Source organism: Amborella trichopoda, chromosome 12 (genome assembly GCF_054954075.1).
Source record: "Amborella trichopoda isolate Santa Cruz 75 chromosome 12, AtrichopodaSantaCruz75HAP2 v2.0, whole genome shotgun sequence".
NCBI classification, from domain to species: Eukaryota; Viridiplantae; Streptophyta; class Magnoliopsida; order Amborellales; family Amborellaceae; genus Amborella; species Amborella trichopoda.
This window is the reverse complement of record NC_142347.1, coordinates 37,450,108-37,466,088: the sequence shown is the minus strand read 5'-3', so window position 1 is coordinate 37,466,088 and position 15,981 is coordinate 37,450,108. Positions and strand designations below refer to the sequence as shown.

The window sequence follows — 15,981 nt, the reverse complement described above, 5'->3', positions numbered from 1 at the left end:
GATATTGATTGTTCTCTAGTGGATTTATTGCATAATAGTATGCGAGTTAGCGCCAAAATTAATTATTAAATACAGGAAATTGATGCTGATCATGAATAAGATGACTTAAAAAATTATTTTTACTTTGATAAATTAACCATTAAAAATAAAAAATAAAATAAAATTTTGAATCAACCTATTCTTGATATGCATCATAAATTTATAGGATTGTATACAATGAGACCATTTACCTTAGGTACAGAGGGGTCACAATTACTTACAATCATCCGATGTGAAATTTGATAGCTTGGGTGTTTTACAAATTTCTTTTGAACTTTGAGTTAATGAAATAAATATAGCCACTCAATTTCACATCCAATAGTCAATATTAATTGTGACCACCTTATACCAAAGATAAATGATCTCATTATATACTTTTTTAAATTTATTTATATTTTAGTTAATTGTTTAGTTATTTTTTAAGGGATTGTATATAATGAGACCATTTACCTTTGATTCCTTACAACTATTTGATGTAAAGTTTTATAGTTTTGATGTGTCACAAAGTACGAAAAATTTTCTTTTGAAGTTTGAGCTTGGTCAATGGAATAATTACCACCCAATTGCACATCCAATGGTCAAGATTAATGTGACCACTTTGTATCAAAGGTGAATAGTCTCATTTGTACTTTCCCATTATTTAACTATGGGTGTGGTTTCTATAAGGTTGCAACTTTAAACAATCCAATTAAGGCGCATCTCCAAATTTTATCATAACATGTAATTTTGGAATAAAATATTTTTAGAATTATCTGAAAATCTATTTTTATATCTAATTATAAAATTTTAAACTCTAAAGAAGGTTAAAATCAAGTAGATCCATAAACATATGAAAATCTTGAAAATGGATGGTCTAGATAATGTGTTGCAAGATGCACTATTCTTGAGATTTAGAAATTTTTTTTTTTTATATTCATAAATCTGATGTTAGAAGGTTTTTCAACATTAAAACAACATTGTTCGATGGACGATTCTAATTCCCGTGACTCCTTTTTTCGCATAAGCCTTAGTGGTGGCATTGGGTTTGTTCGCTCGGCCCTGCCAACCACCCTAAAAATTGGTGTGTGGGCCACAAAATGTGGCCAGAGGGTTGGGCTAGGGCTGCACAACCACGGTTGAGGGGTAGACCGGGCTGGGCCCGAGATAAGGCCGGCCCCATTTAGCCCTCTCCCCTTATCTTATTTTTATTCTTTTATTTTTTTTTAATTTTTTTTTGCCCCAGCCTAATAGTTTTTTAGTTTTGAAAAATACTTGTGTATTTCAAAATAACAGTATAGTTTTTGTGTTTTTTTCTGAGCTGTATTTTGTACAAAGAAAAAACGGTAAGTTTTTAGGCTCACAATGAAGATGAGGGAGTTAATTGAGCAGTATTTAAGAGTAGGCAATATGCCTTATACTCTTAGTACAAAGGTAAAATAGATGGTGTATGTGTGGAGCACACGATGTATGCGACGTGTGTGTGCGATGGCATGAGCACAAGGGCGCCTGATGGCACAGTTTGCAAGGTCGCATTGGCGCATGGGGCGCCCCTCGGCCGAGGACGTATGCAGGTCGAGCTTATGGCTTGATATCTTTTAATGAGCTCTACTTGTGTGGGAGATCCTACAATCATCTAGCCATTGATAAAATTGAGGCTTGTAATAGCAGCCATCAAGTGCATGTAACCACCACTAAAATAAATGGATATCTTCTTGGTACTCTATATAAGGGGCCCTTGTTCCCATACGTAACTTTACACTTTTGAGTATCTCAACAAACACTTGCAACACCTTTCTCTGTAAAATTTCAGGGACCTCATCTCTCTCTCTTTACATGTTTTTCTCTCTTTCTCTCTCTAAAACTTCATAAGACTCTGGTGTCTACTGTGGGTTTTCAAATTCGGGTATATAGAGCTTTCGAACAGCAAAAGAAGCATCTCTTTATTCTTGTATCCCAAGGACAAGTTTCCCTTCTTATACTCAACTATTACAGTATTGAAGGAGGGCAAATATCATCTTGAGATAACGCCTATGCGTGCCCGAAAATGAGAAGGATTATAGCTTAGATTTTTTGAGAACTAACCTTTGCCCCTTTTTTCACCCAACGAATTTCCGACACAGCCCGGCTCTAACAAGGCTAAGGCATGGCTTAGTCCAGGGCCTCTTTGGCCTGGTTAGGGTTGGGCCAGGCTTGGGCCAATCCTATGGGGACAAGGGCCAAGGCAAGCTTGGACAAATCCCGGTCCATGCCAACCCGAATGAGCTTTTATAGTTGAGCACATAGACTATGCTTCTGAGTACTATGGTACTTGGGGAGCATAGTTTACTTCTACTCCCTGAGTAAAGACCTGCTTGTGAGAAAGATCGAGACTTCGCCGCCTCTATTTGCACCTAAACATGAATTTAACATAAATTAGTAAAGGATGGTTCTATCAAATTGTGAACCATGGAAGTCCGGTCTCATGATCGTGTCCTCTATGGTCCACAGCTGCTCCTCCTAGAGTTTCGCCAAGACCTTGTGTGTCTAGAAGGTATAGTAACGTGAATACCACAATTAAACATGTATAAGTAAAAGCAATGAAGAAAATGATACAATGATGAAGAAGGCCTAATTGGTCAAGTTGGGCTCATAGGACTGGCATCCAGAGTTGAGGCCTAGATTGACAAAGGAGGTCTGAAGGGTCCATTTCCTTAATCCTTGAGCTACCCTTAGTTAGCTTTTTCGATATACTTGGTAGGAGTTGAGCTTGGGATCTAGCTTGCAAATCGCCAAACACTAGTCAATTTATACTCAAGCTCATTTCTTCCCTTTAGTTAGCTTCCTTGAAGATTTTGACTCACTTAGCTAGGCTGGGTAAGGTTTCCCCAAGTTTAAGGGTGCTTAGGGGTATGGTTAGGCAAGTGTGGTTTTAATAATTTTAGGGGAAAAACTGTCAAAATGGGAAAGTAGGTTTTTTGGGCTCAAAATGATAGGGTTCGGACCTAGAAACACCGATTGTGAGGTGTTAGTAGGTTCCATGGTGGTCAGAAATATCCATTAGATGGCAATACTAATAAAATATGAAACCCTAGAAAGAGAAAGTGAAGGAAGACCATGAATCATTCATTCATCACCCATTAGTTATATATATATATATATATATATATATATATATCTGTACAATGGACAAAAATACCCTTGAGGATAAAAAATGAACAAATACCATGTACAATATTATCAAAGACAATCTCATCCTTAACATCCCCCCTCAAGCTGAGCATATGTCTTGTGCATCAAGAGCTTGTATGTAGACTCATGGTGTCTTGATCTAGTTAGTGCTTTAGTGAACATATATGCCAATTGATGCAATGAAGGAACAAAGGTCAATGAAATATCACGTGATACAACCTTTTCTCTAATGAAGTGATAATCAACTTCTATGTGTTTGGTGCGAGCATGGAATATAGGATTGGTGGCTAGGCGCATAGCACTCTGATTATCACAAGCTAGAATGGTTGGTTTAATTGTGGAAACACCAATTTCCTTAAGGAGCATACGTAGCCAAGTATTTTTTGCCGCGACAATACCCATTGCTCTATATTCTGATTATGTACTGGATTTAGATACTGAGGCTTGCTTTTGCTACTCCAGGAAATCAAACTCTTTCTTAAGAAGATACAGAATCCTATAATGGACCTACGATCATTAGGGCACCTAACCCAATCAGCATCAAAGTATGCTTTGAAGTCAGGTGAACTGAACGAAGTATACAACCCTTTAAATACCTTAAAATCATTTTTGTGGCTTCCCAATGAGGTTGTCGATGAGCTTGCATGAACTGACATACTGTATTCACTACATAAGCAATGTCAGGACGTGTAAATGTAAGATATTGAAGACCACCAACTGCACTTCTGTACAAGGTAAGATTGGGTAACAATTCGCCTTCTTCAATCCTTAACTTCTTATTTACTTCAGTCAAGGTAGAAATAGGCTTGCATCCTAACATCCTTGTTTTAGAGAGTAAGTCAAGAATATACTTATGTTGGGTGAGAACAATGCCTTTTTCGTTCCGATGAATTTCAATCCCCAAAATATATTTTAGTTCTCCAAGATCCTTCAATTCAAAGTTCAATTTCAATTCTTTCTTAATATGTTAAATGCCTTTAATATAATTTCCAGTAACAATGACGTCATCCACATAAATTAGAAAGATAACAATACCTGAGGATGATCTTTTAATAAATAAGGAGTAGTCAGCCTTGCTTCTTTGAAAACCAATAATATGGGCAACTTAATTTCTCAAACCATGCCCGAGGAGCTTGTTTGAGTCCATAAATCGCCTTTTTAAATTTGCAGACATGATGTGGTCGTAGGGGATCTTCCAATCCTTTGGGTTGTTGCATGTAAACCTCTTCTTTCAAATCACCATGAAGGAATGCATTTTTCACATTAAATTGACGGAGTTTCCAATTAAACATAGATGACCGAGCCAGGATGGATCAAATAGTGGGTGCCTTCACAACCGAACTGAAAGTTTCATTATAATCAATGCCATATTCTTGACTAAAGCCCTTAGCCACTAGTTCTGACTTCAACATTTCAACTGAGCCATCTGATCTGACCTTAACTTTGTACACCCATTTTGAGCCCACTACATTTTTGCCTGGAGGCATTGACACTAATTCCCAAGTGTGATTCCTTTTTTAAGTGCATAAATCTCTTCTTTCATTGAGGCCAGTCGTCCCGCGTCAGAGACAGCTTCTTCATAGGTGGTTGGTTCTCGAATTTGAGAAATTTGTGTTGAAATTGCTTGATGATATGAAGACAATCTATCTCCCGAGGTATAACTTTCAATGGGGTATTTTGTTCTTAAGGTCTTGGAGAAGGTGTCAGGAGAAGAAACGGTTGTTGAGAAAATCTGGTAATCTGACATATTTCTAGGGAGTTGTGTGGAGAGAGAGGAACGGTGTGGTGGTATAGGTGAAACTGCTAAGGGTCATTCAGATAAATCATGTTGCACTATGGGAGATGCATCTAAGTTTGAAGTAGGAGAAGAAAAAGAAAGTGGTAAAACATCTGACGAGGAAATAGGTTGTTGATCAGACCTGCTAGAGTGAGATGATTAAAGGTGATGTTGTTGAGATGGTTCATCTGTAACTTCAAAGGAGATAAGAGCTTATGAGTGTACTTTTTCCTGCAATTGAAAAGGCATTGAAATACTATTTGACATGCTATTTGTGTTACTTTGGGAACACTGGTTCTTAAAGTAGAACTTAGTTTCATCAAATATTACGTGTCTTGCAATGAAAAAGCGTCTTGATACTTTGTCATAACATCGGTAACTTTTATGTTCGAAGTTGTATCCAATAAACCCACACTTATAAGCCTTAGAAGAAAATTTATTTCTTTGAGTAGAACAAATGTATGGGAAGCATACGCATCCAAATACACGGAAAAAAGAGTAATCTAGTTTACTATAAAAGAGTTTTTGGAAGGGAGATATGAATGACAATGTAGAGCTTGGCAATCTGTTAATGAGATATACAACAATGGAAAAGGCATCTGGCCAAAGGAATTGAGGTAGACTACTTACAAACATCATGGAATGACTTTTCTCAATAATGTGATGGTGCTTGCGCTCAACAATACCATTTTGTGCTGGAGTATACGGACAGGAATATTGATGATGAATTCCCTGCTAACTCAAATATTCTTAAAAAACATAAGAGGTAAATTCACCTCCACTGTTAGATCTAAAAGCCTTAAGTTTGCGAGCAAAATGATACTCAACATAAGTGTGAAATTTAATAAAACAATTAAACACATCAGATTTTTGCTTCAAAAAATATATTCAAGTAAATCGAGTATAACCATCCACAAGAATAATATAAAATTTAGAATCTGATAAGGAAGTAACTGGGCCTGGACCCCAAACATCACTGTGAATTAAATCAAGAGGAGCATTAGACTTTCTATTAGAAGAGTCAAGTGTAGACTCAGAGTGTTTTCTTAATTGACAAGAAGAACACAGTGAACCAGGAGATAAATCATCAACAAAATTAGGTAGAGCTAACTCTCTTCCAAAACGACTGACACTAGTGAAACTAGGATGACCTAGGCGCTCATGCCACAAAATTCCTCCTCTAACTTTGGAGATAATTGTAGCAAGACCATAGAGTTGATCATTTTGAAGCACGTACAAACCTTCTCTCAGCCCGCCCTCAGCAATCACCTTTCCACTTTGTAGATCCTTCACAACACAACCATGAGAGGTAAACTGAAAACAACACTTAAAATCTTTAGCAAATTGAGATACATATATGAGTTGTTTCTTTAGTTTGGGAACAAGTAAAACATTAGGAATATTTAATGAACCAAAGGTAGTGGAAATACTCACAGTTCCAATATGGGTTATAGGTAGGGTAGTACCATCTCCAGTGAATACCATACAAGAACCATGATAAGGAATCATACCTCTAAGTTAAGAGTTGTCATCCGTCATATGAGCAGTTGCACCGGAATTCATAACCCATGAGCGATTAGTTGGTGTAGTGGTTGATAGATTGTTGAAATCATGCAATAGCGCATTGTGGGACGATGAGACATTTTTATGTCCCAACAGTTTTTAGCAATATGTCCATGTCGCCTACAATACTGGAAAGTTAAACGAGGTATCATGCCCATTCTTGGCTGAGGAGGTTGATGGAAAGGTGGGTTGGCACCAAGGATGCCTTGCTGATTTCGGTTACGACTTCTACCTCCATAACGACCACGTCCTCGAACATATCCACCTCTTTGCCCTGATGATATGTTCACCAAGGCTTGAGGATTACTTTCAACAACCGATGAAGATATAAACCGAGCTTCATATGTGAGAATAGAAGATCAAAGTTCTGAGAAGGACAGAAATGGTGGTTTGGTCATCTGGTAGGCCTCAAAGGGCTTAAACTCTAGACCAAGACCTTTGAGAGTATAGAGAACCATATCTTGATCACTTACTGGACTACCAATTGCTACAAGGTAGTCACCTATAGTTTTAAACTTGTTCAGGTATTCAGTCACTGATTGAGAGCCCTTTTGTAAATTGATCAATTTTGTTTTAAGTTGGAGGTCATTGGCAAATGTTTCCTTTTGATATGTGTCATAAAGTGTCTCCCACACTTCTTGAGCTGTTGTCAGGTGCATCACTTCAGTGAGCAAGTCATCAGAGAGAGTAAAAAGTGTTTTATCCTTCATTCACCATTCCAGAAATTTTTGACGGATCTGATTTGGTACCTTGATTTTCTTTTAGTTCCTCAGAAATAAGTTCATTTTGTGGCCGACTAGATCCATCAAAATTACTTTCGAGATTCCTTCAATACAATTGAAAACTTGGGCCTTCCATTTGAGATAGTTGTCTCTACTGAGCAAAAGTTTGTTTTATACACAAAAGAGGCTTGCCTTGATAACGGAAATAGACAAAAGACAAAGTTTTGTGTTTGCAGCAACAAAGAGAAGATAGGATTATTAGAAGAACAACAAAAGGTTGCTCTGGTGCATCAGACAAGAAAGCAATGAAGCATAGTTTGCAAAAACTCACATGCATGACACATTACAAAATCGAAGTGTCTTAAGAGAGAGAGAAAGGAGAGACAATGAGAGAGAAAATGAAGTGCTAGTGAGAGAAGCAGAGAACACTATAGAAAGGAGCGGAGACCGATTGAAAACAGAGAATGCTAGAAGGGCAAGAACAGGGTTTTATCACATCAAAAGCACAGAATGAACAATAAGATAGATGTAAACAACAGGAAGAGCAAGGTTTTATCACAAGTGGGTATTTGCAGGATCAAAACAACAGGAAAAGAAGAATAAGAAAAGAAAAGTGATTTTCTCTTTGATAAAGAAGAAGTGCTAGGAGAAGAAGTTGTGGGTTTTTCTCTCAAACCAAAAATACTAAAGAAGGATATGAACAATGTAGAGATAGACGAAGGACTTACAGATTACACTTTTTTTGAGAAGTTGAAGATCAAAAGCTCTGATACCATGATAAAATATGAAACCCTAGAAAGAAAAAGTGAAGGAAGACCATGAATCATTCATTCATTACCCATTAGTTTTACATATTAGTATATATATGTACAATGGACAAAAATACCTTTGAGAGAAAAGAATGAACAAATACCATATACAATGTTACAAAAAACAATTTCATCCCTAACAAATACAACCTGGGCCGTCCATCTGCCAACAACATTGTTTATGACATTGCCCCAGGTGGGCCGACATATATACTTTTTCCGTCACCTATGCCACGTGTCCTCCTGGGGGCCATTTTAAGCCATTGATAGGGGTTCTGTGATGTTTACTAAGTGTTTAAATGGGTTTTCAATTAATTTATTTTTGTTTATTAAGTTTCTGAAGGGCCATTTTTGGGGCTAGATCATTAAGTAGTGATCAAGGGGTGATTAGGGGTCTAATTGCCTTGGGAGTTTCGCAAACTGAGGTTTAGGCTTACTTGAAAGACTTAAATGGCCTATAATATTGCTATCCATATCCTAAAATTTATGTCTCAATCTTCCTATCCCTGTAACAATTTAGCTCTGTCTATTCATCTAAACTAAATGTAACTCCCCATTCCTCTATTATATCATGTTATTATGTTGTTATAATTATAAACATAAAAACCAAATCTCGAAAATTCTAATTATCTCCTATAGTGTGCAGACCAATATCCTAAAATTTATGTATCTATATCTTCAAATCCATGTATCTCTCTCTCTCTCATCAAATCCATTTTAGGTTGAGCATATTTTATTAAGGAAAAAGTTTGTATAGAGCCAAGGCTCTAAACAGTCAAATTAGAGCGCACCTCAAAAATTTCACTAGAAGGGGTTGTTTTGATGCTCAAATATCCTCAAATTGATCATCTCGACATCAAGATGCATGGGCATGAGGAAAAAATGGATTTCAAATTTTAAAAATAGTACATCTTATAACGCATTTTTGGACTGTCAATTTTCAAGATTTTTAAGTTTTTTTTTTTTTGACAAATCTCAGGGGCTTTTATTGATTAATTGTTGCGAAAGCATAAACTTACAATGTTGGAATTAAAGTATCAGAAATAGAAAGAGAGGATAAGGAGACGTCGAGTTTAGCTAAACGATTGGCATCATCATTCGCCTCCCGATAAACATGGACAAAGGAAACCCGAAGGCCAACGAAGGAGCATATATCACATATCTTTAGCCAAAATACGCGAAGAGACCAAGGGATTCTATGCTCGTCGTTAGACCAGTTGATAACATTGAGTGAGTCTCCTTCAACTTGAATAATTCTTTGAATACCTCTGCTAGCAATGATTTGTAGACCCTGTAAAAGAGAGACCATCTCGGCCTGGTTAGCTGTGGTAGAACCACAAGGCCCAGTATAAGAAAAAACAGGGGCACCTTTATGGTCTCTAAAAAGACCACTGACTCTAACTTGCCCAGGATTTCCTAAAGAATTTCCATCAAAATTGAGTTTAAAAGCACCTTTAGGAGGAGGGATCCAAAAGGAGGAAGGACGATTTTCTGGAACATATGAGAAAGCTAGGAGTTTTAAGTTTACAAAGATGTCTACCTTTGAAACTTCTCTCCCATCAATGGTAATAGAGAATCAGTGCCATACAGTTTGCAAAATTTTATCTTTAATGCTATCAAGACCTAGAGACCCCCCATCAAAAGTATGTCTATTGCGTTCAAGCCATATCTGCCATAATATAGCACTTTTGAAAATATTCCAAATATGAAGTCCTTTTGGAGGTAAATAGGGAAAATTGAGATGGTTAACAATAGAAATTAAATTTACCAGCATTATCAAGGTGAAACCCAAAAGACTGAATGCCTAATTCCAAATATTGTGTGCAAAGGAGCAATGCAAGATAAGGTGGCAGCAGGTTTCTTCATCATTCTTGCACATAAGACACATGTTGGGGATGTTTTTCATAGATCCGCTCGATCTACACTATTTTTTAAGCTTTAAATTTTATATTTAAGGATAAAAAAATATTTTAAAGCTATCACAAAGATTTTCAATATTGAAACCACATTTCTCAACACTATTTAAAGGTGCACTGTACTTTGATTGTTTAGAGCCTCGGCTCTATACAAACCGCACCCTTTTATTAGAAGAAAAGAAGAAAAATGTGGTAAATATATTGAAGGGAAACATAATTATGGTTGCAAATTATATTAAAGGAAAACATTAATTATGGTTGCAAATTACTTTCTTTCAGTTGGGCATGTCGAGTGGACTGGAGACACTATGCGGGCAATCTTATGGCGCACAGCAATACCACATGCTTGGCATCTACCTACAAAGATCATGGATTGTACTCATGGGAGTGTCTTTCTTCCTAGTACCTATCTACATATTCGCGACACCCATTTTCAAGGCAATCGGGCAAGAGACTGAGATAACAGAGGTGACTGGGATCGGGGCGCTATGGTGGTTACCGATTCACTTCTCGTATCTCTTCTCCTTCACTTGCCAAATGTTCCTACAAGCACAATCCAACAACAAGGTCATTGTGTGGTTTGCGGTCATAGCCATTGCAGTGCATGTAGGCTTATGTTCTGGGTGAGGGGTTTGCATTTGATGTTTCGGGGATCATGGCTTCGAATGTCATCGCTAATTGGATTCCGGTGGTCGGTCAGCTCATCTACATATTTGGTGGGGGTTGCCCGATCTATTGCTGGTCTTCAAGCTCTCTTTCTCTTCCGGGGTTATGATATGGTAAGTAGTCTAGAAATTTCATTCCATTTTAAGGTTCAGTTGAGATTTGAATTTTTTTCACTCTTGGTTGTAATTGAATCAATTTTCACACAAAAATTATTTATTTTTGTCTATTTTTGTATATTTTTTCCGTGAAATCTCAAAACATTCCATTTTAAGGTTCAGTTGAGATTTGAATTTTTTTCACTCTTGGCCGTAATTGAATCAGTTTTTAAATAAAAATTATTTATTTTTTTCTATTTTTGTATCTCTTTTTCTGTGGAAATACTAAAAAGAAAAACCCAAGAGATTCTAATCGACGGATATTTTTATTTTTTTTCATATATGTTGGGAATTGTAAGAACAGCTTGGAAATTTGGTACAATGCAATATTACTGGTGTTTGCTGGAATCTTGAAGAACGCATTGATTGCTATAGACGCTCTTGCTATCTGGTAATGAAGCTTCCGCATGTGTAATCTTGTTTATGAGAGAGAGAGAGAGAGATTATCACTGTTTCTTTATTGAAAGTAGCATGAATTCCCATATTTTGTTATAATTGTTAAACGTATTAGCCATGTTCTTCTTCCACAGTCTCACTATAAATACCTGGGAGCTGATGCTGGGGTCAGGTAATTGTTTATTGAGCTTACTTTTTTGAGTTAAGTGCATTAACGAGGTTAAGGTTTTCTGTTGTCCTCTCAAGTAAGAACGTGCATTTCTTTCTTCAAGGGTGCCTATGTTTTTCCGAAATATATATTTTTAGAAGTTGAATGCTTTTAAATCGTTTAGAAAGCTGAATGTTTTGTTTTAGAAAATGTAAATAAGTTCTGGGTACTATGTTTGATAACACACATATATATATATATATATATATATATATATATATATATATATATATATATATATATATATATATATATATATATATATATATATATATATATATTAACAATATAAATATAAATATATAATATATCTATCTATTATGTATTAAGCAAGAGGGAGATCCGCACTATTTTTATGACACATGTCCATCTCTCTATTTCTTTTTTTCTAAAAGACAGGTTAATTGTTACCTAAGGTTCCCACCTCCTTAAATTTTTTCAACAATTCTCTCCAAAATGGTTGTGCTCTGTTTTCAAAAGTTGAAGCCAAAAGTTCTCACTTCCTTAAATCTCTCCAACAATCTCTCTCCTTAAATTAAACATCAATCGTAATTTCTTTTGTCACGACCCCACCCCCTATTGGCCCCGTCTGACCCACAAAGGCTAGCACCCGTGGGATCAGACACGGAGGTCAAATCAAAGCCGATACCAAATAGGCGCTCAACAACTCGAAATAAAATTCGAGTAATTACTCTTCCAAAAGATTTGAGCATTCACCAAGAACTAAGCCAAGCATAAGCATTCCTATAAGCACGAACATTTACTAAAGACCTTGTACACTCTATACACATAAACAAAAATAATTACAACCCAGATCATAACATAATCATAAGGGGTCCATGGCCCAAAGCCAAACTGTCATAAAAATAATAAACAAGTTTAAAGTCTCGATAGGGTCAGTATTCACTGTGAAGGTCTCTTGGAGCAGGTTCTCCATCAGTGCTGATTAACTATCTACATGGTGAAAGTAAAGGATGAGCTTCATAGCCCAGTAACCAAAAATTCAACATATTGATTTCATGCATTCTAATACATGTTGTTAGATTCAGAAGCATCACCAACGGGTAAATCTATTGCATAGTACCTCACACACACATACAACCCCAGCGAGCTTTGAGGCTTTTGATAGGCTATGGCCTTGCAAGGCACTACTTCATACGCCACCTTGGCTAGGAGTTTGCACCGTCTGGGTGCCAATCACTATGAATGGGGGAGCGACCATCCAAACATCTCCTGCCCCTACTCCCGTCCTATCATGGTGAGTAGGGGAGGTCACAACTGTCGGCACAATCTGGTAACAAGTCAGGCCATCCAATACACTCAAAGCATGCCTAGAAATCACATATCACCTCTCGCGCACCTCACACATACCAATCATGGCCATGCAATACACCCAAAGAATGCTAAGAAATCAATATCACATCATTCGCACATCACTGGTGCTCATCATAGCCATGCAATACATCCAGAGCATGCCAAGAAATCATATATCTTCACAAGAGACATCATCATGTCAATAACCTATAATCACATATTAACATGCTTATCAAATCACATATAATCACATGAGCATTACCATGTCAATACCATATAATCACATATTATCATGCTTACCAAATCACATATAATCACATGAGACATCACCATGTCAATAGCATATAATCACATATTATCATGCTCATCAAATCACATATAATCACATAAGACATCACCATGTCAATAGCATATAATCACATATTATCTTATCAAATCACATATAATCACATATTATCGTGCTTATCAATTCAAGATACATTGCTATATCAATAGCATACTGAATATCAATGTCATATACATCATTATGTCATATTATCATATGTATCAATTCAAGAGACATTATCATTTCAGTAGCATACTATATATTAATGTGACACAAATCACTATATCAATTTTTAATTTTTCGAGATAAACACAATCCACCTTTAAAGGTATATCATTATATTTAAAGATCATTTAAACCTGTAACCAATTTTATGACAATCTAGACTCATAACAAGACAACATTTATATAGGAAGTAACTCCAAATGTTGGTCCTAAGTTCTTCAAACTATTTGATTTTCTCGGATGAAATTTTTGGTTTTCCAATGCCACCTTTGCCAAGTAAAATGAACTTAACTTCAAAAATACGCAACAATAGGTCATGGGACTTGTCTTCAGAGAAGCTATACCCAGATATGCACAACTCTCATTTAGAAAATGGCGCCAAATAAAAAATAAGTTGGTCAAACTGCCTGATTTTCCAGGGATAACTTCTGTTTTATGCAGCAGAAAATACAGACTAACATTCCATTAGAAAAACGACTATAACTTTCAAACTATAAGGAATTTTATCATGAGCCCAAAGCCAAATTTAAACTAGACTCATTTTTCTGAAATTACAAAGTAGTTTCATCTCTTTTTAATGAGTTTTGTTAAGTCAAAAATACCAAGAAATAATATATAAAATCCTTGGAATTCAATGCTCAAGGGTGAGAGTGAATGAGCTAGCCAAGGCTCCAGGGTGAGAGTGAGATTGATTAAAAGAGAGATGAGACTAAATAAAAGATTTAAATACAAATGAGCATTATCATGCCCATATTTTTAAAGGAGAAATTGCAACATGTCAATCATGCATATGGAGTGGTGTTATGTGCATGCATGTATCCATAGCATTGACGTATGAGGGTTCATGTAAATATACATGAAATGGGTATGAGGGTGCCACAGGCACATAGTGTAAAGATTTCATTATATATGCATGCATGTGGCTATGGGTATTATGCATAAGAACATCATGGTGCATGTGGGTGTGTGTGGCTGCCACATGGCACTCATGCGTGTGTGTGAACATCATTAAACATGGATGTGTGGGTGCATGTGTGTAATGATGGTGCATGGGTGTGCGTGTGTATGAGTGTAATGATGGTGTATGAGTGTGTGTGTGCATGAGTGTAATGATGGTGCATGGATGTGTGTGCATGAGTGTTGATTGACTAATCGTAAGCATTGGAATGTGTTCCCCATGTCTAGGGATGCGAGGTTATGCGACACAGGGGGGGTTCGAATTCCCAGTCTGTAGGGCCAGTGGGCTGGTCAGACTGCACATACCATAACTTTCTAACGGTAGCTCGAAATTAAGCATGTCCCGTAACACTGAAAAATTTGAGGTCTCCTCTACAACAAGGATCCTAAGCGGTGCCAAAATGGTACGAGTTCTGCATCAGTCGAGAATTCTAGGCCCCTACAAAGATCAACAAGATCTGAAATCGAGATCCGACAAAACTTTTAATTAGTACAAAAAACATAAGGACAATATACATAAATAAAGCACGATAAAAATCTCAATCCCTACCTATTTCCTCTCTCATTTCTTTCTCCCCTCAATGATCCCTCTCCTTAAATCTCTCTCACTGTCTCTTTAAATATCTTTTTTTAATCTCTCCTTAAATCTCTCTCCCTCTCCTCTTTTCCCTCCCTCTAGAGGCTCTCCCTCTCTCTCTCTCTCTCTCTCTCTACACACCCTCTCTCTCTTTTTGTCTCAAAGCTTTGTAACAATATCTACCCCTTTTCCTTCTAAAATATCACTCTTTTCTATCTTCTTTTGTCTTATTCTAATTTTGATATGTTTTTTTTATCAAATTGTGATTTACGTCCAATATACCAGTTATTCATAGATCTCTAGACACTGTCAAATTTTGAACACCCTTTTAAAATTTTAGGTAACAAAATGAGTTTCTTTTATTTATTATAGTTTGTTACTATATTTATTTGTGTCGTTTGCCAATTAACCTCATTATATTCTACTTATTAAATATAAAAATTTAATTAATTGTGTGGATCAAAAAAGAAGAAGAATATCATTTGGCTTGAGTAATTATGGTTGAGTAATTTGAATAATGATAATAGTGTTTTCTAATTGTTGTAGTTTTATACTAGTTAATCATAGATTTCTGGACGCTGTCAAATTTTAAATACCCTTTTAAACTGTTAGGTAACAAAATGAGTTTGTTTTATTTATTGTAGTTTGGTACTATATTTATTTGTGTTGTTTTCAATTTAATTTAATTTTAAACAACTCAATTTTTTAAACTTTCCCCCTTCCCCCCTCTCTCTCTCTCTTCTCCAACAACCCAATTTTTTAAGCTTTTACTCTGTTCTTTTGTTAAGAACTTAACCATTATTCTTTAAAAAACCCTAACTTTTTAAGCTTTTTTCCTCCCACATTCTCTCTTTTAAAACTTAACCCATTATTCCTTCCTCTCACGTTCTCTCCCTTAACATCCACACCGCACTTCTACACTCACATTTTCTCTCTCTAAAAACGTTAGCCCGATCTTGCCTTTCTTATATTCTCTCTCTAAAATTAAATTAGAGGAGAAAATGATAGAAATAAAGGAAAAAAGAAGACAAAAAAAAGAGAGAAAACTTATACTTCGGCTTCTAAAGTTATGTAGAGTTTCTTATTCTTCTTTAATTTATCTCTCGTCTTTTTCCATGAATTCAGTTTTAAACAGTGAATATGAGAGGATGACAAAAAAAAGGCATAGGTTTTAAAGAGAGAAAG

At 36.1% G+C, this 15,981-nt stretch overlaps 1 long non-coding RNA gene across 1 annotated transcript; it reads left to right on the top strand.

Moving 5' to 3' along the window:
* The first annotated feature begins 10,252 nt into the window (after window positions 1–10,252).
* LOC148779568 (uncharacterized) lies at window positions 10,253–11,308 on the top strand. The gene is made up of 2 exons (XR_016045759.1): window positions 10,253–10,752; window positions 11,099–11,308. It is a non-coding gene; the product is annotated as an uncharacterized LOC148779568 (long non-coding RNA).
* Window positions 11,309–15,981: the final 4,673 nt, after the last annotated feature.